Here is a 22,410-nt window from a genome sequence, read left to right as displayed (position 1 = left end):
AGAAATTCCCTCCCCTCTTAGGGCAGGTCTACACTACAAATTAACACTGGCGCAGCTGCACTGCTATAGCACATCTGGTGAAGACACTCTAAGCCAACAGAGAGAGCTCTTCTGTTGGCTTAATAAAGCCATGTCTGCACAAACTTACAGGGCACAGCTGTACCGATGCAGCTGCACCCCTGTAAGATTGCTCGTGTAGCCGCTCTATGCCGATGGGAGAAAGCTCTCCTGTCGACATAATAAAACCACCTCCATGAGCGGCAGTAGCTATGTCAGTGGGAGAAACTCTCCCACTGACACAGCATTGTGCACATGAGCGCTTAAGCCAGCCAAACATACGTCGCTTGGGGTGTTTTTTCACACCCCTGAGCAACATAAGTTTTCCCAGCATAAGTAGTAGTGTAGACATGGCCCAAGACTGGGGTTTTCTTTTCGGTTTCATATTGTTCCAATGTTTTCCCATTAATTCTAATGGTCCGCTATTGTCTTTTCCTGGCTGGCCAATGGATTGGTGCTTAAAGTTAGCTTCATGTAAACAACTGGCCTGGGAGAAGTCCCTCCCTACTGTGAGGCATCCTTAAAATTGTAGTATCAGTCATGAACATGCTATTCTATATACCCAAATTCATCCAGTTCTGCTGGTGAGGTATTTTTGTTTTTTGTTTTCTAATTTAGTTTCATTGTTTTACAAATCAAGTAGTATTTAAGTTATGAAAGGGGTTTTCCTAAGTTATGAACGGGGTTTTCCTATTCTCTGAAGCAGTTTCTTGAAGCAGTAACCGTAAATGGACACAGACCTCTACTGAGGCTTCACACATACAGAAAGGGGCTATCCCAGGATAAAAGTCTTGTAGAAGAAAAAACAACAGGTTCCAGGTTAGCAAACATCATATATACCCACACAGGGATGTTGGCTCAATTAAATATGGGACGTGTTTGTTATGAAAAAATACAGAATCCTCAAACATAACAAAAATGTGCAATCTATCTTATCGCCACTAAACTAGACAATCCAATGACCTTTCAAATGTCATTGTTGCAAGTAATCTAGTCTGCCATGTTGAATTTAATTGTGAATTATCATCTAACAATTTGTACTAGCTAATGCAATCAGTTTTGCCTTATTATTGTTATGGCATTACCTAGAGGCCCACACTGAGATCAGTGTCTCATTATTTTAGGATATGGCATATACACATAAGAGAAAGTGCTTGCCCCCAAGAGCTTACAATCTAAATAGACAAAACTGAGAAAGGAAGTATTATTATGCTCATTTTACAGCTGAGAAATTGACGTACAGAGAGGGAAAGGGACTTTATACATAAAGCATATGGCATAGTTGGGAACTGAATCCAGATCTCCTGAGTCCCAGCTCAGTGCTTGAACACCAAAAACATACTGCTAAAGTTATACTCTCACACTACAGCTGCCCTGGAGTTAAGTCCTGTCTATTTCCTGATTTTTGTCTACTGAGTGTTATCCCTCACAACTACCAATATAATACAAGCAATAATTTTATTTCATTCATATAATATTTTGCTTTTTTCATCTTCAAAGCATTTGACAAACAGTAATAAATTATCACAGTTCCCCTGGGGGACAGTATTAGAGCTAGTCGACATTCTTTGGAATTTTGAAATTTCTGTGAAAAATAAATTGAAAAAAAAAGGGAGGGGGGAATTGTCATTAATTTCCCCCCGTATTTTTCTACGGTAGATAATATTATCAGTCCCATTTCACACATGGGAATTGAGACAGAAAGACATCAGGCAACATATCCAAGCCAACAAAAGGAGTCAGTGTCGGAGTTTAAAGAACTCAAGCATTCCTGGCTCTTAGTCCCATGCTCAGGTCACTAGATGATATCTTTCTCAACAGCCATGCTGTTCGGACATGGTTAATGCTCCCTTTCACAAGAAGGGGAAGCCAAAACAGTCTTAAAAGAAAGCAGATAAGGAGGTATCATCTGGCTTCCCCCATACAAACGATAGTCAAATAAAGTTACTGTAATTAATACAGCATTTTCTATTGGGACTTTGAGTCAAGACCCTAATTGTACAGTTCAGAAGGGAGCAATCTGACCAAGACACAACTCTCCTCAGTAAACTACTGAGCTTTGAATGTTGGATCCTGACTCTAGGTTACCACACTGCTTCTCTTTGTATCTTTCAACTATATTACATCTGTGCTTACATATGTGGCACTTCCATTGACTGGCATGCACATGACTGCCAGCACCATCTGTTTCCTGGTTTTGGTTGCTCTGTTTCTATCTGCTTGAGACTGTCCTTTCTTTTTTTACTTTTGAGTTTCCCCTGGTCATTTTGATGTATGACAGCTGTTGTGTACTTGTGTTGGTTTCATTTTTGTTGTTTTTTTGATCATATGATTAATTTACATACTGAGTGTGCAAACTCTAGGCTAACAATCGGAAGAGCGGGTGCCAGAGGTTTCATGGATTCTCTACAGAACATAAAGTAGCACCATCTAATGTAAAGCTACGTTTGTCATCTGCATGCTTCCTTTGGTCTTATTATTACATCACTGTGATTTATACATTGCAAATGGCAATAGAAATACAATAATACTTGCACTTATTAATAAAAGATGGATTTTTTTTCTGCTTTTTTTGAAGAGACATCACGGGTTTCCATTAGAGACAAAGAGAGGGATACTGTAATGTTGTTGGCTGCTGTTGCATTTTAAACACTTGCCAAAGATAACACAAGAAAATCTGTAAAATGAAAAGCTCTGGGGAAAATGAAACACTAAAAGATGGTGCAAGCCTCACTGGAAAAAAACTGTCTAACTACACACATTAACAAACCTGGTGATTAAGGTAAAAATAGCGATGGCGAACAGCACTGACTATAGACAAACTACATGTGAAGGCAAGACACTATGAAAACATTGAACAAAGCAAGTTATTTTTGTTCTGAGTGAGGCATGTCATGTGTAAACAGTAAATAAATCCCTTACAGAAAGCAAGAATTAGGTAATCAAATAATTGCAGACAATGCACTATAGTTCTGGCCAAGAAAGTAACTTGGTTATTTTGGCTTGTTACACTTGTTATTAGGTTACCTGAGCCAGGAAAGTCTTTAGTAAATCTGTTTCCTGCTTTTGGGCCCTTCGGCCCTTCCTTACTCAGAACTCCCATTGAACTCAGGAGTTTTGACTGCGTAAGGAACACTGAATGGGGTTATTTGCATACGGTTTGCTACTTAACTTAAGTGGCTAAGTGAAATTTCAGTTCAACATTAACTGGACTGCTGATGAAGTCCTTCCTCAAGATTTTAGGGGAAGGGTTTTTACATAGCATAGTGAAAATATCTAAAATTTATTTTTGATTTTTACTTTATTAAAGAGAGTTTGTACTACACATTTGGTTTTGGTGAACAAAAAACACAAAAAACCAAAATCTTAGAATTTTTTGAACAAGTTTAAAATATTTCAATGAAAAGCTACTTATACATTTCTGAAACTTTTGCAACCCACATATTAAGAACATAAGAACATAAGAAAGGCCGTACCGGGTCAGACCAAAGGTCCATCTAGCCCAGTATCTGTCTACCGACAGTGGCCAATGCCAGGTGCCCCTGAGGGAGTGAACCTAACAGGCAATGATCAAATGATCTCTCTCCTGCCATCCATCTCCATCCTCTGATGAACAGAGGCTAGGGACACCATTCTTACCCATCCTGGCTAATAGCCATTTATGGACTTAGCCACCATGAATTTATCCAGTCCCCTTTTAAACATTGTTATAGTCCTAGCCTTCACAACCTCCTCAGGTAAGGAGTTCCACAAGTTGACTGTGCGCTGCGTGAAGAAGAACTTCCTTTTATTTGTTTTAAACCTGCTGCCTATTAATTTCATTTGGTGACTCCTAGTTCTTGTATTATGTGAATAAGTAAATAACTTTTCCTTATCCATTGTTAGCGTAAGAACAAGAAAGTTAAACACAGCAGACCTTTTTCATTGCTCAAACTGTAAATTATTTAAAAAACTCACACACAATTAATTGGTGAAGAGTAAGTTAAATTTTCAAATTCTTTCAACATTAATCCATTCACAGTTTTATTTGTAACTCAGTGAAACCAATGCAGATTTCATACGATTTTTTTAATAGGAAAAAAGTACAAACAATGTTAAGGTTGCACGTGCAATTTTAACACTGTTCCTTTGTGTATATGCATTGTGACAAACTTTAATTTCATGATCAAATATTTCACAAATAATACGGCAGAATTTGTTCCATGACTTTAGAATATCTTAAATTTAAAAACCATATTCTTATAGATTTACATTATTTTCATTAAAATTAATTGTCCAGTATAACTTTACCTTAAATGTGTAACTAGATAAATTCTCATCTCGTTAAAATATGCATTTCAATAATGCAATCAGCAACTATGTATTATACCATTTATTTTCAACCATCAGTACAGTTTGTGTCAGGTACAATTCAGAGAATTACCCAGTTTACTACAAAGCATACTTCCCCTTACCCATACTTTTCAAGTGAACATCATTTAGAGGGATGTCATTCATTTCGGTCCCAACATTATCTATGCTTCGAACAAACTTTGTGTTTCCTTTCTTTTATTGTTAAAAATAGCACAAATTAAGAATTATGAAACTGAGGTTATAGAAAGAGTTTTTCACTAAAAGAATGAATCCCAGGTCATTTTAAAGTTCCACATATCCTTTTTCTATGTCAACCAGTTTAGATCTTTTTCCACACATTGTGTCCCACATTAGGGCTTCGACATGTTGAACAGTAGGAGCTGGCTGAAAAATGACAACAAATTTTCACTATTAGCCTCCATCGCTATTTGTATTATGTTGTGTAAAAAATGCTTACTGTTTATATAGTTTATACACATAGTAGCAGACACAGTGCTACCATATGCTAAACTCGGGTGTATGAGTGTGCCAAAGACTTCATGATAGTCTGACAAAGGAAACGCGCTAAGCTTGCAAAAGTCTGAGAACCTTCTGCATGGTGTTCATTGTCCTCATGTCCACAGTGATCTCTTTAAACGGGACTTGAGACCACTTGGCATCTCTTAGAATTATGCCCTAGTTCTAACAAGCCTGGTGGCTAACTCCACGGTACGCACTTCCAAGAGCCTGTAAGAAATCTATGTCTTAAAGAAAAATAATAGAATAATAGAAAAAGGAGATTGAAGTAGGCCAGACTTGGGGAACTGTGAGCCATCACTCAGTTATATCTTGAACCCCACCCCCATGTGCCAGAGAGCTACAAACTAATCAGAAGCCTGACCCCAGACTACTGGACAAAGTCTAAGACTTTAACACGCATCAGGGACAAAATTCATGTTCCATCTTCACCAATAACTGGAACCTTGTTGTAACCCTGTTAAGGAATCGACTGTTATAATGAGCTTCCCTAAAACAGTTGTAGTTACAGGCAGGGCCTCAGCTGAGATAGCTGTAAAGCAACAGCAGGGTTTAGAAACGAGTGGCTTTGCTACAAACTTGCCTATATTTTTACAGCATAAAGTTTGCATATGTGCACACACATCCATATCAGGATGGCTAGTGAACGCCAATATCTGAGGACTTATGTATATTTATCTGAGGAAGCTCATTCCTGCTGTCAAGCTATCGTCATTAAATCATCAGGCATTTTAAAAGAGCTAAAGTTGATAGAAACAGAATTCATCTAAGGACGGCAATATCCCCACCAAGTTTCCACAGTTGCTTGAACCACAAATATCAAATGACTCTTTTTGCTTAAAAGAGAGGTCACTTATCTGTAAAAATTATATTTAATGTTTCATAAATATAGGGCTTAAAACAAAAGTGCTTCTAATCAGATCTGGCATGAAAAGAAGAAATGCATAAAGTGAGGTAAGTGTGATCTTACCCAGCTGAAGAACAGGAGATGGCAAGGCGTCAGCACATGACTCACACAGACACTAAACAGTAAAGAGCTAGAGATAATTCTCAGGTAAACTTTGCATGAGCCACTACGTCATTCCTCTCTAACCTTCCTGCATTAATCATGTCACGAGTAACCTTATGCAACCCAAGAAGAATGTCTGATTTACAGGGAGAAAGGCAATGCTAACAGAACAAACGCTTTCGCATGTCAAGAAACTCAAGACCAACCTGAATTTCATTTCAACTCCTTAACACGCCCCACAAGAAAATAAACCCTTTCCATTCCACAGGAAAATTGCTAGTTCAGGGATTACTGATTAATCAGTTATTGAGAATACAATAAATAATAAAGATGTGCACACGGGGTTGAGTAAAAAGTAAGAGCCTGCCCAAACCTGTAACTCAAAAACTCAAACCAAAACTTTGTTTTGCAGCTTGTTAAGAAAGAAGACAGAGTGTCTTTCATGGCAGGCAGGCCACTGGGCAGCTGGAGGAACACACAAATGAGCCAAACAAAATAATCCCTCTGTTGAACACTACTCAGAGAGAAAACTTCTGGGATTTCACACAGAGGACATACAAAAGTGTGGTCCAGGGTAAACAGGGATGTCAGAGCCCTGTTCATTCCCTAAGTGATGTCTCTGATTGTGCAAATGGACCTTGACAGCTCATCAACTCCAGCCCTCAGCACTGAGGCAGAAACCCAGACCACTCCTAACAGGTGTTTGTCCATCTTGTTCTTACAAATCTCCAATGACTGGGATTCCACAACCTCCCTCTGAAGTATATTACAGAGCTTAATTACCCTTATAGATAGAAACTTTTTCCTAATACCTAACCTAAATCTCCCTTGCTGCAATTAAGTCCATTATTTCTCGTCCTGCCTTCAGTGGACATGGAGAACAATAGATCCCTATCTTTATAACAGCCCTTATTTGAAAACTATTACCCCCTCAGTCTTCTTTTCTCAAGATTAAACATGCCCGATTTTTTTAACCTTTCCTCATGTCAGGTTTTCTAAACCTTTTATCTTTTTTGTTGCTCTCCTCTGGACTTTCTCCACATTGTCCACATCTTTCCTAAACTGTAGCACCCAGAAGTGGACTGAGTAGTCCAACTGAGGCCTCACTAGTGCCAAACAGAGAGGGACAATTACCTTCAGCGTGTTACATGTGATGCTTCTTTTAATACACCCCAGAATAACAATAGCCTTTTTCACAACTGCATCACATTGCTAACTCTCATTTAATTTGTGATCCACTATAACCCCCAGATCCTTTTCAGCAGTACTACCACCTAGCCAGTTAGTCTCCATTTTGTAGCTGCGCCTTTGATTTTTTCTTCCTAAGCATAGTACTTTGCTCTTGTCTTTTCTGAATTTATCTTGCTGATTACAGACCAATTCTCCAATTTGTCAAGGGCTGTTTTGAATTCTAATCCTGTCCTCCAAAATGCCTGTAACCTCTCCCAGCTTGGTGCCATCCATACATTTTATAATCATATTCTCTACTCTATTATCTAAGTCATTAATGAAACATTGACTAGTACCAGACCAAGGACAGACCCCTACAGGTCTCAACTAGATACATCTTGTCAGTCTGACAGCAAACCACTAATGATTATTCTTTGGGTACAGTCTCTCAATAAGTTGTATACCCGCCTCATGGTAACTTAATGTGCACCACATTTCCCTAGTTTGCTTTTCAGACTGTGAAGTGGGACTGTGTCAAAAGCCCTACAGGAATCAAGATTTATCATATTTACTGCTTCCCCCCATCCACTAGGCCAGTAACCTTGTCAACAAAGGAAATTAGTTTGGTTTGGCATGATTTGTTCTTGACAAATCCATGCTGGCTATTCCTTATAACCTTATTATCCCCTAACAAATGGATTGTTGAATAATTTGTTCCAGTATCTTTCCTGGTATTAAAGTTAGGCCGACTGGTCTATAATCCCCCTGGTCCTTGTTGTTTCCCTTTTAAAAGACGGACACTATGTTTTCCCTTCTCCAGTCCTCTGGGACCAAATCCATCCTCCAAGTTCTCTAAGATAATTGCTAACAGTGCCAAGATTGCTTCAGCTAGATCCTTAAATACCTTATATGATGAACATAGTATTGCAGTATGTACATAAGGTTATATAGGACACATCATTTAGTGTCCAAGACAGATATTTTAATTAAATCATTAAGGGAACAATTAGGAAAACAAATCTAAATGTAAAGTGTGTTTAGAATTTTTTTTTTTAAGATTGCAATATAACTTGGTTAAGTAAAAATGTTTTGTGGGATATACAAAGGTTGTTTAAATTAGAATGCAGGGCTACTGTACCCTTTCATAGAAGGATGGAATAGTTATTTGGAAGAATTGCCAATAATTTGCATGCATCCTACAGGTAATTAAAGGTTATACATTTTACTTTAAAGCAGAAGGAAATTATCCTTCAACTACTGCACTTCAGTACATTTCAATAAAACTTTCATAGCAAGGTAGGAGTATTGTTTATTAGATGCACTGCAAACCATGCAGGGCCTTATCTAGGGGAGCTGTGCCACTGACTTCAGTAGGAGCGGGTTAATACTTGCAGTATTATTGGAGTGTCCACTATACAAGAGCTTACTGGAGTCTCCATATGTGTATGTAAATATCCCCATAGCATTATTCAATATCCCAGTGCCTGTACCCTTCATTCAGGTTCTTGCAACTTTAAGAAGTGTAATGGATAAGCAAGTTGTGATGCTAAACACACTGCATGTTTCTTTCTTAGCTCCAGTTTTCTGGAACTCTTCTTCTCTCATTTTGTCATCTTAGGGACCAACCCTGTGAACTGCTGAGCAGTCTCAACTTCATGACTTCAAATCATAGGACTGTGGCTTAATTTTCCATCTCAAAACCAGGTTATCTCCCCTCCAAACACTCCCTGCTCTAGTGCTTCAATCTCCTCATCTTTCCCACTTCCACAGCCCACTGTCACATCTACATTGTCAGCTGTCGGCTTTACTGTTCCTGTTGATTATTTGTATTCATTTTGTTGCTGCTCCTGTTTCCTTTGATTAAATACTTAAATATTTACTCAGCATTTAAGTATTATACAAAATAAATACGTTTGTAACTTAAATGTATTGCAATATATATTATTTCTTCTTCGTTGCCACTTCCCTATTCTGGGTTGGCAACTTTTGCAGCATTCTTCCAAAACTCACAACCATTCAAGCTATAACGCAGATTGGTCTGTCTGAGGTCCACTGATATCTGGTCCACGGACTGTGTCTTTGGACTCCCTCTTGGTTGTCTTCTGTCCACAGTCACTGCAAGAGCCATCCTACCAATCAATACAGCTCTCCAGTCTCTGCTGGATATGCCCACACCAACATGGCCTAGCCTCCTTCAACTTGTCTTCAGCTGGAGCAAATGGCATCAGGCCCCTTACAAACTTGTTTTATTTCCTATCAAAGAGAGTTTAAACATCTGACCAGCTCAACATCTTCATTTCCGTGGCGGCAAGCATACCGATTTCCTTTCTTGTGACTGGCCAAGTCAAATTATAGTTTTATACTTTCTACCCTATGGGCATTTTTGTCACAAAGAACTGTGGTGGCTCCTGCCATTCACATCACGTAGCTTCAGTATGATCTGGGTATCACTCAGGAGAGCACCATCATCAGCAACCATTTATCCTAAGTATTGAAATTCTTTCACTCTTCTAAACTATCTGACTGATATCTTTTACAATGAGTCCTCCTCCCTCAGCTAACATAACCTTGGTCTTCCCAGTATTCATGCTAGTGTAACGTAACATAATCTATCACATAGGTGATATATGCAGTGTTGTTGTAGCTGTGTTGGTCCCAGGATATTAGAGAGACAAGGTGGGTGAGGTAATATCTTTTATTGGACCAACTTCTGTTGGTGAGCAAGACAAGCTCTCAACCTACACGAAGCTCTTCTACAGGTCTGGAAAAGGTACTCAGAAGGTATGTCAAAACTGCAATTAAAAACCTGTGGCTGGCTGGGGCCAGCTGACTCGGGCTCGGAGGTCTCAGGCTAAAGGGCTGTTTAATTGCAGTGTTGACATTTGAGTTGGGGCTGCAGCCTGGGCTCTAGGAGCCTGCGAGGTGGAAGGGTTCCAAAGCTCGAGCCACAGCCCAAGCCCGAACATCTACACCGCAATTAAACAGCCTTTGGCCCAAGCCTTGTGAGCCCAGGTCAGTTGGCATGGGCCAGCTGCGGGTGTCTAATTGTAGTGTAGACATACCCAGAGGGTCACAGCTATATACAAGATTGAACAGATAGTTTAACATAAATAGTTAGCACATATTCAATGGGACCATTCAAGGTGAAGTGGCCCATTAACAGCCCTGTAGTTACTGGACAAAAAGGGGAGTTAATGGATTACAGTTGTTGTAATAAACCTTAAACCCAGTGTCTTTATTAAAACCATGATTTTCAGTGTCTAGCAAAGTTATGAATTTAAGCTCCCAAGCTCGTCTTTTGAAAATGTTGTACAGGTTTCCTTTGAAGATGTGGACTGACAGGTCACATATAGAGTGATCACCTTGTGAAAAGTGTTTACCTACAGGTCAATATTACCTCACCCTTCTTGTCTCACTCATATATGGGATATGTCCATTTTAAACAGAAAAATATATAGAATAAAAATTAACCATAAAGAAAATATAACTTTTTTTACATCAGTTTGGATAGTTTCCCTAGTGTGTTATATGTATCTGTTTTTTTAAATGATTAAAGTTATTTTATTAAAACTGAAACTAGAGAGTTGAGATGATTCAGAGGCTTACGTAAATGAGCACTTTCCACCTCCAGGTCACCAATTTAAAACCTACCCAGATCTGTAACTGAAAGCCATTTTCTCCTGGAAGCTGTTCAGTGACCTGTGTGAAATAACTTATTGGTCTAAATTTGTAACAAGCAGGCATCTGCCTCATCCGCAAATGCATCCAAGCTGGGAGTCTCAGCAGACTGGTTGAGGGCTGAATGGGCCACGGAGACTGAACTAGCCTCCAGAAACGGCCCTTCTATAAACAGGGTTGAGGCAAACTGTCAGGCCAGTGTCAGGGAAACTTGGCCTGCCATGTCCATGCCCTGGGAATGTATTTCACACATTTCAATGCCCAGATCTCTCAATCCAACCCTTTTCAAAGCATTAAGTTCACTTAGATGTTTTTTTAAAACACTTGAAAAAATTGTAAACGAAAAAACAAAACTGAAAAAGAATGTTAAGTGTCCAGAGAGTGCAGGCAAAGGAAGGAATTATGTGAGAAAACAGATTTCACTTTCAAAATTACTCCAGCGTTAGAAACCATGAACAAAATTTATGAAGCCTAACTTGAGTATGCTCTTAGAACAATTACATTCAGACTTCAAAGAATATCTATCAAATACCATAATTTATTCTGTGCATCCATAGCCTTGATCTAAATAAAGTGAGTTATGTCTTTAAAACATTTATTAGGGGATATCTCAGCAGTTTGCCCATAATGGCTATGTCTACGCAGCCCCTGGCAGGTGAGCCTCCCAGCCCAGGTTGACAAGATGAGCTTGCAGGGCTCATGCTAGTGCTCTAAAGGTAGCTTTGTAGACATCACTTTGAAGTTGTGACTTGGGCTGGAGACTGGACTCTGAAGCCTAGACACAACTTCAAAACATTGCCTACCCACTATTTTTAGCCCACTAGCGCGAGCTCTGCAAGCCTGAGTCTGTCAACTTGGGGTGGGAGGCTTGTTGCCACAGGCTGTGTAGACGTACCCACTTAGCACTATGTCACATACAAAAGAATTTTAGATTAACTCTGTCCTGTCTCCACCAATGAGGTCTGTGCTACCAGAAGTTATTCAGAACATATTTGTTATCTACCTTATATACATTAAGGGCCAGACTGATACCCAGATACACAAGGGTAAAAGGAGGCTTCCCCACCCTGTATGACCCTATGCAAGGACTATTCACAGTTGCAGACTCTCCCCTCTCCTGACTGAAGAGGCCACTGACTTCTCACACCCCTGGAGAGTTTAGCCACCCCAAAGGAGGCCCAGGAAGGGCAAAAGGATGCATTGCCATGCCCCACTTACACACACACACACACACACACACACACAACCCCAACATGCTGGTTATTTGTGAATGGGAACACATGCTGCATCCTCCCAAGGGGCAATTCAGTGTCATACATATTTTTCCTACATATGTGGGTGTTCTCCAACACAGGGGTTCTCAACCTTTATATTTCTGAGTCCCTCCAGCCCCCCAACATGCTATAAAAACTCTGCAGCCCACCTGTGCCACAATAGCTGGTTTTCTGCATATAAAAGCCAGGGCCGACAATGTTCAGAAGTTTGAGAGCTCGGGCACACCTGCTGGGGACTGGGGCTTGGGGTGTCAGCCCCTCAGGAGGCACCTGATGGGGCTTGGGGATTCAGGCCCACTCCTGCTTAAGCCCTGAACCCTGGCAGGTGCGCCCTGCAGGGCTGAAGCCCCGAGACACCCCCTTCCTGCTAGGCAGAAGTCCCTACCCCACCACCCCGCTGAAAGACAGAGATCCCGAGCCTGCCCCTCCAGTTTGGTAGGAGGAGAATGGGGAGGTGGGCGGGAAGGGGGTTCTGTGAGCCGCACTTTAATGGTAAAAGAGCTGCATATGGCTCATGAGACCAACCCTGCTCAAGAGCAACAAATTCAAATCCCAGTAGGGCCAACTTAACCCTTCATTCTTTTGCGATAGATAAACTGAATTTAATTTAGTTTGCTGTGTATGATACTTCTGGAGGAGGAGACCTTTAAAAACAAGGTTCCGTCTGCTTTCCTATCTATAGATTTCAAAAGTAGTTTACAACATGGGAGAGGTAAGTGTCATTATCCCCATTTTGCAGATTGGAAAACTGAAGCACAGAGTGTGAACTGACTTGCTCAAGGACACACACACATAGTGGGTCAGTGGCACAGCACAGAACCCAGGTCTACTGACTCCCACCAAGCTGACTCTCATGAAACTTACCAGAATGTTTTACAGTGATTATGAAGCTAAAATAATGAGCGGCTAATGAGGAGCTAATGGCTTATAGTATACTTTATGTAACATTGTGTTTTACTGGTTGTAATTGATTTGCAGTACAGTCCAAACATACAGTGTATGGGGGAAAGGGACCACGAGGGGAAGGATTTAAGCATTCTGTTAGAACAATTCAAGGGTGTCCAAAACATGTCCTAAGAGGAAATTCAATTTCACGCTTTCAAGAAACTGCATTAGTCAGTTAACGTCATGAAACAAGGGGCCTAAATTCCATATAGAATGCCAAGGAGTCCATATGCAGATGACATTTGGAAAGAAATATATCACATTGTAGGAAATATCAGAATTTGTTGCTGCTTTGCACATGTATAATTCTTGAGACACTTGATTTTTGCCTAATTCTTTTTAATAAAAAACTCACGGATGTTTGCCTGGGAGATTTCCAACAATGTTTTTAGATAGTCCCTTGCTAAAAACGGTCAATGTGGAATGGTATCTGAATAGATTTTCAGTGAAACCTGATTGGTTTGTCAACTCTGTAAAACACATGAAAGTCATTTTATTATAATTAGGGCTGTCAAGAGATTGAAAAATTAATCACGATTAATCACGCAATTAAAAAAATTAATCATGATTAATTGTGTGATTAATTGCGCCGTTAAACAATAAAATACCACTTATTTAAATATTTTGGATGTCTTCCACATTTTCAAATATATTGATTTAAATTTAAACACAGAATACAAAGTACACAGTGCTTACTTTATATTTATTTTTAGTATAAATATTTGCACTGTAAAAGTAAATTGTATTTCAATTCACCTTATACAAGTACTGTAGTGCAATCTCTTTATCATGAAAGTTGAACTTACAAAAGTAGAATTATGCACAAAAAGTAATTGCATTCAAAAATAAAACAATGTCAAACTTTAGAGCCTACAAGGCCACACAGTCCTACTTCTTGTTCAGCCAATCGCTCAGACAAACAAGTTTGTTTACATGTGCAGGAGATAATGCTGCCCGCTTCCTGTTTACAATGTCACCTGAAAGTAAGAATAGGCATTCTCATGGCACTGTTGTAGCCAGCGTTGCAAGATATTTCCAAGATGCGCTACAGATTCATATGTCCCTTCATGCTTCAATCCCCATTCCACAGAACATGCATCCATGCTGATGATGGGTTCTGCTCGATAACGATCCAAAGCAATGCAGACCGATGCATGTTCATTTTCATCATCTTAGTCAGATGCCACCAGCAGAAGGTTGATTTTCTTTTTTGGTGGTTTGGGTTCTGTAATTTCTGCATCAAAGTGTTGCTCTTTTAAGCATGCCCCACACCTCGTCCCTTTCAGGTTTTGGAAGGCACTTCAGATTCTTAAACCTTGGGTCGAGTGCTATAGCTATCTTTAGAAATCCCACATTGGTACCTTCTTTGAGTTTTGTCAAATCTGCAGGGAAAGTGTTCTTAAAACCGACAACATGCTCGGTCATCATATTTCACGTTATAGCAGTCTCGGATATAGCAGAATGCAGGTAAAACACAGAGCAGGAGACATACAACTCTCCCCCAAGGAGTTCAGTCACAAATTTAATTAACGCATTATTTTTTAATAAGCGTCATCAGCATGGAAGCATGTCCTCTGGAACAAAGCATGAAGGGGCATACGAATGTTAAGCATATCTGGTATATAAATACCTTGCAATGCCAGCTACAAAAGTGCCATGGGAACACCTGTTCTCACTTTCAGGTGACATTGTAAGTAAGAAGCTGGTAGCATTATCTCCCCTAAATGTAAACAAAGTTGTTTGTCTTAGCGATTGGCTGAACAAGAAGTAGGACTGAGTGCACTTGTAGGGTCTAAAGTTTTACATTGTTTTGTTTTTGAATGCAGTTATGTAACCAACAAAAAAAAATCTACATTTATAAATTGCACTTTCACAACAAAGAGATTGCACTACAGTACTTGTATGAGGTGAATTGAAAAATACTATTTCTTTTGTTTATCATTTTTACAGTGCAAATATTTGTAATAGAAATAATAATATAAAGTAAGCACTGTACACTTTATATTCTGTGTTGTAATTGAAATCAATATATTTGAAATGTAGAAAAACATCCAAAATATTTAATAAATTTCAATTGGTATTCTCTTATTTAACAGTGCAATTAAAACAAAAATAAATCACAATAAATTTTTTGAGTTAATTGCATGAGTTAACTGCGATTAATCGACAGCCCTAATTATAATGATTTCAGAGATTAAATGTAGTACTTTCATTCCAAATTCCTTCAATATATCCTTTGGCTTTAAAAATATTAATAAACAATATTATGAGAGGGAGGTCATAGGAACATACATATAATCCATGTAAGTAGAAACATGCAATATAACAGTTTGGTGGAGCAGAGTGGAGGATTACTGTTTATTTAGAAGTTATATTTTAATATTTTAAAAGCATATGTCTTGCATATATATTACTGAAAGGGAAAAAATGTAGAATTTTGAAGAACAGCAGCATTTGAAGTTTTCTTCAGACTGTGAACATAACATTAAATGTGTATATTATAGTTTAGATCACAGATGTATAACATGAAGAAGTACTTTTCTAATATGTCTGACACATGGCTGATGTAACATCTTTCTAATGATGATGGAAGAATGGAAGGTCATACTGTCAAACATGGCATAATCTTGAGAAATTAAAAAATGTAACTTGCCTGAAATACAGAATAAATCAGATGAAAATATTTATGGCATTTTGACAATGGAAAGATTTTCAAAACACGCGACTTTCAAAATAAGTTGGGTACCCAACTGCCCTTTGTTGATCTACTGGGAATGCTGAATGACTATATGAATAGCTTATATTAACAAGAGCAGAGCACTAAGGACAGAAGTATGACAAGGAAAATAATAGAACTCTCCAGGGTTATTAGAAAAACAAAACAAACTAAACCAACACAAAGTTTGCTGCAATCTATGACTCAGAGTGATTAAAGAAAGCAAACAGCTGTTTGGTTCTTAACAAAAGAGTTTTGTCACAATGAGTTAAGAGATATTACGTCGTCATAAGGTGACATAACCAGCTGTGAAGTTTGTGTGAATTTACTTTTCCCCTTTGGATGGTTGTTCTATTAAGTACTGCAATGAGATGGGATTTGCCACACAGAGGCCTGGTCTACACTATGCGTTTAAACCGATTTTAGGACCGTTAAACCAATTTAACGCCGCAGCCGTCCACACTAAGAGGCCCTTTATATCGATATAAAGGGCTCTTTAAACCAGTTTCTGTACTCCTCCCTAACGAGAGGAGTAGCGCTAATATCGGTATTACCATATCGGATTAGGGCTAGTGTGGCCGCAAATCGACGGTATTGGCCTCCGGGCGGTATCCCACAGTGCACCACTGTGACCGCTCTGGACAGCAATCTGAACTCGGATGCAAAGGCCAGGTAGACAGGAAAAGCCCCGCGAACTTTTGAATATCATTTCCTGTTTGCCCAGCGTGGAGCTCTGATCAGCACGGGTGGCGATGCAGTCCAAAATCCAAATCCAAAAAGAGCTCCAGCATGGACCGTACGGATGTGATCGCTGTATGGGCAGGCAAATCTGTTCTATCAGAGCTCCGTTATAGAAGACGAAATTCCAAAGCATTTTTAAAAAATCTCCAGACACAGGCCACAGCAGGGACTCAGCACACTGCTGCATGACAAGCGTTACGGAAAGCCAAAGAATCAAATGGACACTCATGGAGGGAGGGAGGGGGGACTGAGGACTCCAGCTATCCCACAGTTCCTGCAGTCTCCGAAAAGCATTTGCATTCTTGGCTGAGCTCCCAATGCCTGTAGGGTCAAACACATTGTCCGCGGTGGTTCAGGGCATAGCTCGCCAATTTACCCCCACCCCCACAAGTAAAAGGGAAAAAAATCGTCTCTTGACTCTTTTAAATGTCACCCTATGTCTACTGAATGCTGCTGGTAGACGCGATGCTGCGGCAGTCAATTGCAGTATCCTCTTTCCCCCTCCCTGGTGTCAGATGGTGCAATGTGACTGATATCCGTCATCATCATCAGCCTTGTGGCAGATGGTGCAGTGCAGAAGGACTGGTATCTGTCCTCATCATCAGCCCGTTAGTGCTCCTGGCTGGCCTCAGGTGAGGTCGGCCAGGGGCGCCTGGGTAAAAAACTCCTGATCTTTCCCAGTAGATGGTACAGCACGGCTGGTAACCATCTTCATCATAGCAACAGGGGGCTGAGCTCCATCAGCCCCCGCCCTTCATGTGTAAAGAAAAGATTGTGTACTGCCTGGACTATCATAGCAGCGGCATGCTGGGCTCCTCTCCCCTACACTGCTTAATGTCCTGCCTGGACTATCATAGCAGCTGGAGGCTGCCTTCCCCTCATTTTATCTCACTAACAAGTCACTGTTTCTTATTCCTGCATTCTTTATTACTTCATCACACAAATGGGGGGACACTGCAACGGTAGCCCAGGAAGGCTGGGGGAGGAGGGAAGCAACAGGTGGGGTTGTTGCAGGGGCACCCCCTGTGAATGGCATGCAGCTCATCATTTCTGCGGGATCTGACACGGAGTGGCTGTGCTCTCTGGTTCTCTGATACACTGGTTCTCTAGTACACTTGCCCCATATTCTAGGCAGGACTGATTCTATTTTTAAATACCAAAAAGGAGGGATTGACTCGGGGAGTCATTCCCATTTTTGTCTTTTGCGCCCCCGGCCGACCTCAGCCAGGGGCACCCATGATAGCAGCAGAGAGTACAGTAAGAAGGACTGGTAACCATCATCTCATTGTCAATTTACAATGGAAGCAGATGGTACAGAACGGCTGATAACCATCTCTGCTATCATGCAAAAGCAAATGAATGCTGCTGTGTAGCGCTGCTGATTCGCCTCTGTCAGCGGCATCTAGTACGCATACGGTGACAGTGACAAAAGGCAAAACAGGCTCCATGGTTGCCATGCTATGGCGTCTGCCAGGGCAATCCAGGGAAAAAGGGCGCGAAATGATTGTCTGCCATTGCTTTCCCAGAGGAAGGAGTGACTGACGACCTTTACCCAGAACCACCCGCGACAATGATTTTTGCCCCATCAGGCACTGGGATCTCAACCCAGAATTCCAAGGGGCGGGGGAGACTGCGGGAACTATGGGATAGCTACGGAATTGCTACCCACAGTGCAACGCTCCAGAAATCGATGCTAACCTCGGACCGTGGACGCACACCACCGAATTAGTGTGCTTAGTGTGGCCGCGTGCACTCGATTTTATACAATCTGTTTTACTAAACCGGTTTATGTAAAATCGGAATAATCCCGTAGTGTAGATGTACCCTTAGTCAGCCCACTGGTCTATCCAATCCAAGTCTAATCTGCTTCAAAGACTGTCCAATAATTGATGCTTCTGAGAAAGGTGAAAATACATAACCAAAACATAGCTGATTATGTAATATTGCACATCAGGCAAAAAGTTCTTCCCTAACCCTGAAGCATAAGTTTCAATTCTCCTTACATTAGATCATCATTGGTCATAAAGATATCTGGTGTTTTTTGTTTTTAATCCCGTCTGTAAAAGCTCAATGGCCTTCTTGCAGCCAAAAATTCAACAGGCTAACTATATGTAGGTGTGACAAAGTAGATCTACAATTCAGTCCTGCAAAGGAAGGAAGACAGGGTGATTGGTCTTACATATCTTTGCTCATCTCTAACATTTACGATTTGTTATTTTCTTTTTGCTGGAAAGGTGGCACTTTGCATATTAACTTAATTCAGCTGTGCGTGGAATATTCTTGTAAATTCCTTTTTCCTGTAAAAAGTAAACATGATAGTCACTGGATTCTAGAGTGATTTTTATATTTCACACTATTTCATCAGGAATATGCCCTCTATAAGATCTACATAAGAATAGAAAAACAGTCAGACTGGATCAGACCAATGGTCCATCTAGCTCAATGCTAGATGCTTCAGAGGGAATAAACAGAACAGGGCAATTTATTCAGTGATCTATCCCCTGCCATCCAACCCCAGCTTCTGGCTGTCATCTCAACATCTTGGCTAATAGCCATGACCTTATCTAGTACTTTTTTGAACCCTGCTATAGTTTGGCCTTCACAACATCCTCTGGCAACGAGTTCCACAGGCTGACTATGTGTTGTGTGAGGAAGTAATTCCTTCTGTTGCTTTTAAACCTGTTGTCCATTAATTTCATCTCTTTGCTTTTTTAACTGCCACTGCACATTGAGCAGATGTTTTCAGAGAAGTAACCATGATGACGTCAAGATCTCTTTCTTGAGTGGTAACTAGGGTTGCCAGGTGTCCAGTTTTCGACTGGAACACCTGGGCAAAAAGGGACCCTGGCAATTCCGTTAAAAGTCTGGTTGGTGGCACTGCTGGCTCAATGGGGCTGGCAGGCTCCGCACAGCTCATGGAAGCAGCATGTCAGGCTCCTAGGCAAAGGAGCGGCTGCGGGGCTCTGCTGCATGCTTCTCCCACCCACAGGTGCCACCTATGCAGCTCCCATTGGCCGTGAACCGCAGCCAATGGAAGCTGTGGATCCAGTGCTTGGGGCAGGGGCAGCATGTGGAGTCTCCAGGGCTGCTCCTTCGCCTAGGAGCCGAACATGCCAGTCGCTTCTGGGAGCCCCTGAAGTAAGCACCACCCAGCTGGAGCCCACCCCCCTGAGCCCCCTCCTGCACCCCAACCCCCCTGCCCCAGCCCTGAGCCCCCTCCGACACACCCAGCTGGAGCCCTCACTCCCCCTGAACCTCAGCCTCCTCGGCCCAAGCCCAGAGTCTTCTCCTGCACTGCAAACCCCCCATCCCCAGCCCCACCCCCGACCCTGCACCCCCAGCTGGAGCCCTCACCCTCACCCTCTCCCACACCCCAACCCCCTGCCCCAGCCCAAAGCCCACTCCTGCACTCCAAGGCCCAAATCCCCGGCCCCACCCCAGAGCCTGTACCCCCCGACGGAGCACTCACTCACGCCCGTACCCCAACCCCCTGTGCCAGACTGGTGAAAATGAGCGAGTGTGGGGGACAGCGAGTGACGGAGGGAGAGGGAATGGAGTGAGTGGAGGGTGGGGCCTCGGAAAAGGGGTAGGGCAGGGGCAGGGCCTTGGGTTGGGGTATACAGTTTTCTGCAGTTAGAAAGTTGACAACCCTAGTGGTAACAGCTAATTTAGACCTCATTATTTTGTATGTACAGTTGGGAATATGTTTGCCAATGTGCATTACTTTGCACTTATCAACACTGAATTTCACCTGCCATTTTGTTGCCCAGTCTCATGGTTAAGTGAGATCCCTTTGTAACTAAAGATTAGATTTAACATTTTCAAACACACATATAAGTATTTGCAGAAGTGACTTAGGCATTTAGGAACAAAAACCTCACCGAAAGTCACTATAGATCCAAAGTCTAGCATCTACCTGTTCAAAATATTGGAATAAATAAAAGTTAAATCAGAATACATAATTGAGATGAATGGGGCCATTAGGTTTGTAAACCCCAAAGTGTGTTTTATTATAAGGGGCGATATTATTCTAGCTAAGACGACGTTAAATCATCTGTTTTATTCAATTTTATAATAAGGACTACATGGCACAGTACCTCAAAAAGCAGAGGGAGTGCTATTTTGGTGGTATATGAAGTGACCTGTCAGTGACTTGGGAAAAGAGATAGAGATAATTCATCATGTCAAAAATGCAGTGAGACATCAGCATAGACTGGTAGAATTTCACAAATCTTAAGAGTTCACTAAAGAGTTATCCAGAATTCATGAGCTAATGCAGACTAACTGGTGCCTTCTCCTCCTGCACTGTCATTATCTATCAGTAATAGCTGGTTTAATCCTAAAAATATATTATGTGGTTTTCACTTTGGCACTAGATTCCAGATGGAGTGGGCAAATATGAAATGTAATTTAGTTTGAAAAGGCTCTCTGTGTGTATTCAATAAATGAGTTGCCCAGTAAGGTCAGAATAAAAATTGTTTTTGTGATTCCAAAGAGTCACATTCAGCTTTCCCTTTTTGTTCTTTGTTACATTTTTGGATTTTCTAAACATACAGACCACTTATTTTATGCCTCAGCATACAGTAGGCTTTTGTTTTTTGCCTAGCACTTTATTTTAGTGACCATCCTTAATCTCTCTAAAACATCAACTCAATGAGCTCTAGCACTGTAACTCAGATTAAAAAGACCAACAGTTCCTAGCCTTATAATAGTCAATATCAGTGCAATGCCATTTCCCAATCAGACTCCCAAATCTGCCATGCAATAGGCACTGCACCATACAACAGGCCAAGGGGCATGCTTGACATAGCTTGCACCTATTAACTCGTAAACATGGATTTTTAGTATAAAAAATCCCAGCATAAAGTTTGCTGCATTTTTCTATTTTTCATTATGAAGGAAAATGACATTTTTACTGTGTTACAAGTAGAAGAAATGGAACAAATACATACAATTTATGTACCTCTTCCATGGACACAGACCAAGCTGACCAATTACAAATGATGAGCATGGTCTGTATGCTTTATAATTCAGAGGGTAGAAATCCTAAACAGAACCACAGGCTTCCTCCGAATAAACTGTTTTGCAGAAATTTACCGAAGCCTACTTAAATCAATGGACATCTTTGCATTGACTTCAATAGGCTTTGGATCACGCCTTTAAGTAATGCCTGCCTATGCTTGTTATAAAACTATGTTATGAACTTTTCTTTTTTATTCCAGATTCATACTACAAGAGACAATTCTGAACACTATTACGGTATGTGACCAAGAGGAAAACTCACTGTTTGCAAACAGAAAAGTACAAAACTGGTAGGAAAGATTTTATTTTCATGTTTTAAGAATTTAGTAAACAACCAATAATACAAAAGAAATAGCACTTCGTTTTTATTTTACAAGATATGTGTTAAACAACAAAACCAAAAAAATAATCCGAACCTGTCACATTTTCAAATTATCTATATAAAAGTGTCTTGTGGAGTGACTGTTAATCAAACATGTCAACATTTTTCAAACACTCCTAGTTTATTAGGGTCCGTGGTTTCTTGGGCAGAAGATTTGGAAGAGATCCTTATATCTCCTGAACTGAACTGGCACCATCCTGAGAATCCTTTTTATTTTAAAGCATTCAATACAGAATGTAAAGCGAAAAAGTTTCATTTCCACTCAGTTCAGAAATGTAGCTCATATTTAGCTAATAAGTTAACATGTGCATTTAGAGATCTACAGATCCCTAATTCAGCTTGATACCTAAAGGATGAAAAATTTATTTAAGTAACAAAAATCCGATACTCAACTCCACTCTTTCGCGAGCTTAATAATCTCTCCAAACTCATACAAAAATTGTCAAAAACACATCTGATTCCTATATATTATTGCCACTAAAAAGCAGCTTCATGGAGATAGCAATCTGTAATTAAATTACATCTGAATGGTGGCTATTAGCGTACA

The 22,410-nt window shown here is 40.6% G+C and overlaps 1 protein-coding gene across 3 annotated transcripts in view; it reads right to left on the bottom strand.

Moving 5' to 3' along the window:
* CMSS1 (cms1 ribosomal small subunit homolog) overlaps nt 1-22,410 on the bottom strand; it is a 385,325-nt gene that overhangs the window by 189,421 nt on the left and 173,494 nt on the right. Inside the window, exon 2 of one of the 3 annotated variants that reach the window (XM_039537823.1) lies at nt 18,284-18,354. The exons of the other annotated variants lie outside the window; for them this stretch is intronic. The gene's annotated coding sequence lies outside the window, so the exon portion shown is untranslated. The remainder of the gene's footprint in view (nt 1-18,283; nt 18,355-22,410) is intronic. 3 annotated transcript variants of the gene reach the window in all.

This window comes from Mauremys reevesii, linkage group 1 (genome assembly GCF_016161935.1).
Source record: "Mauremys reevesii isolate NIE-2019 linkage group 1, ASM1616193v1, whole genome shotgun sequence".
Classification (NCBI taxonomy): Eukaryota; Metazoa; Chordata; order Testudines; family Geoemydidae; genus Mauremys; species Mauremys reevesii.
This window is presented reverse-complemented; position numbering and strand designations above follow the sequence as displayed.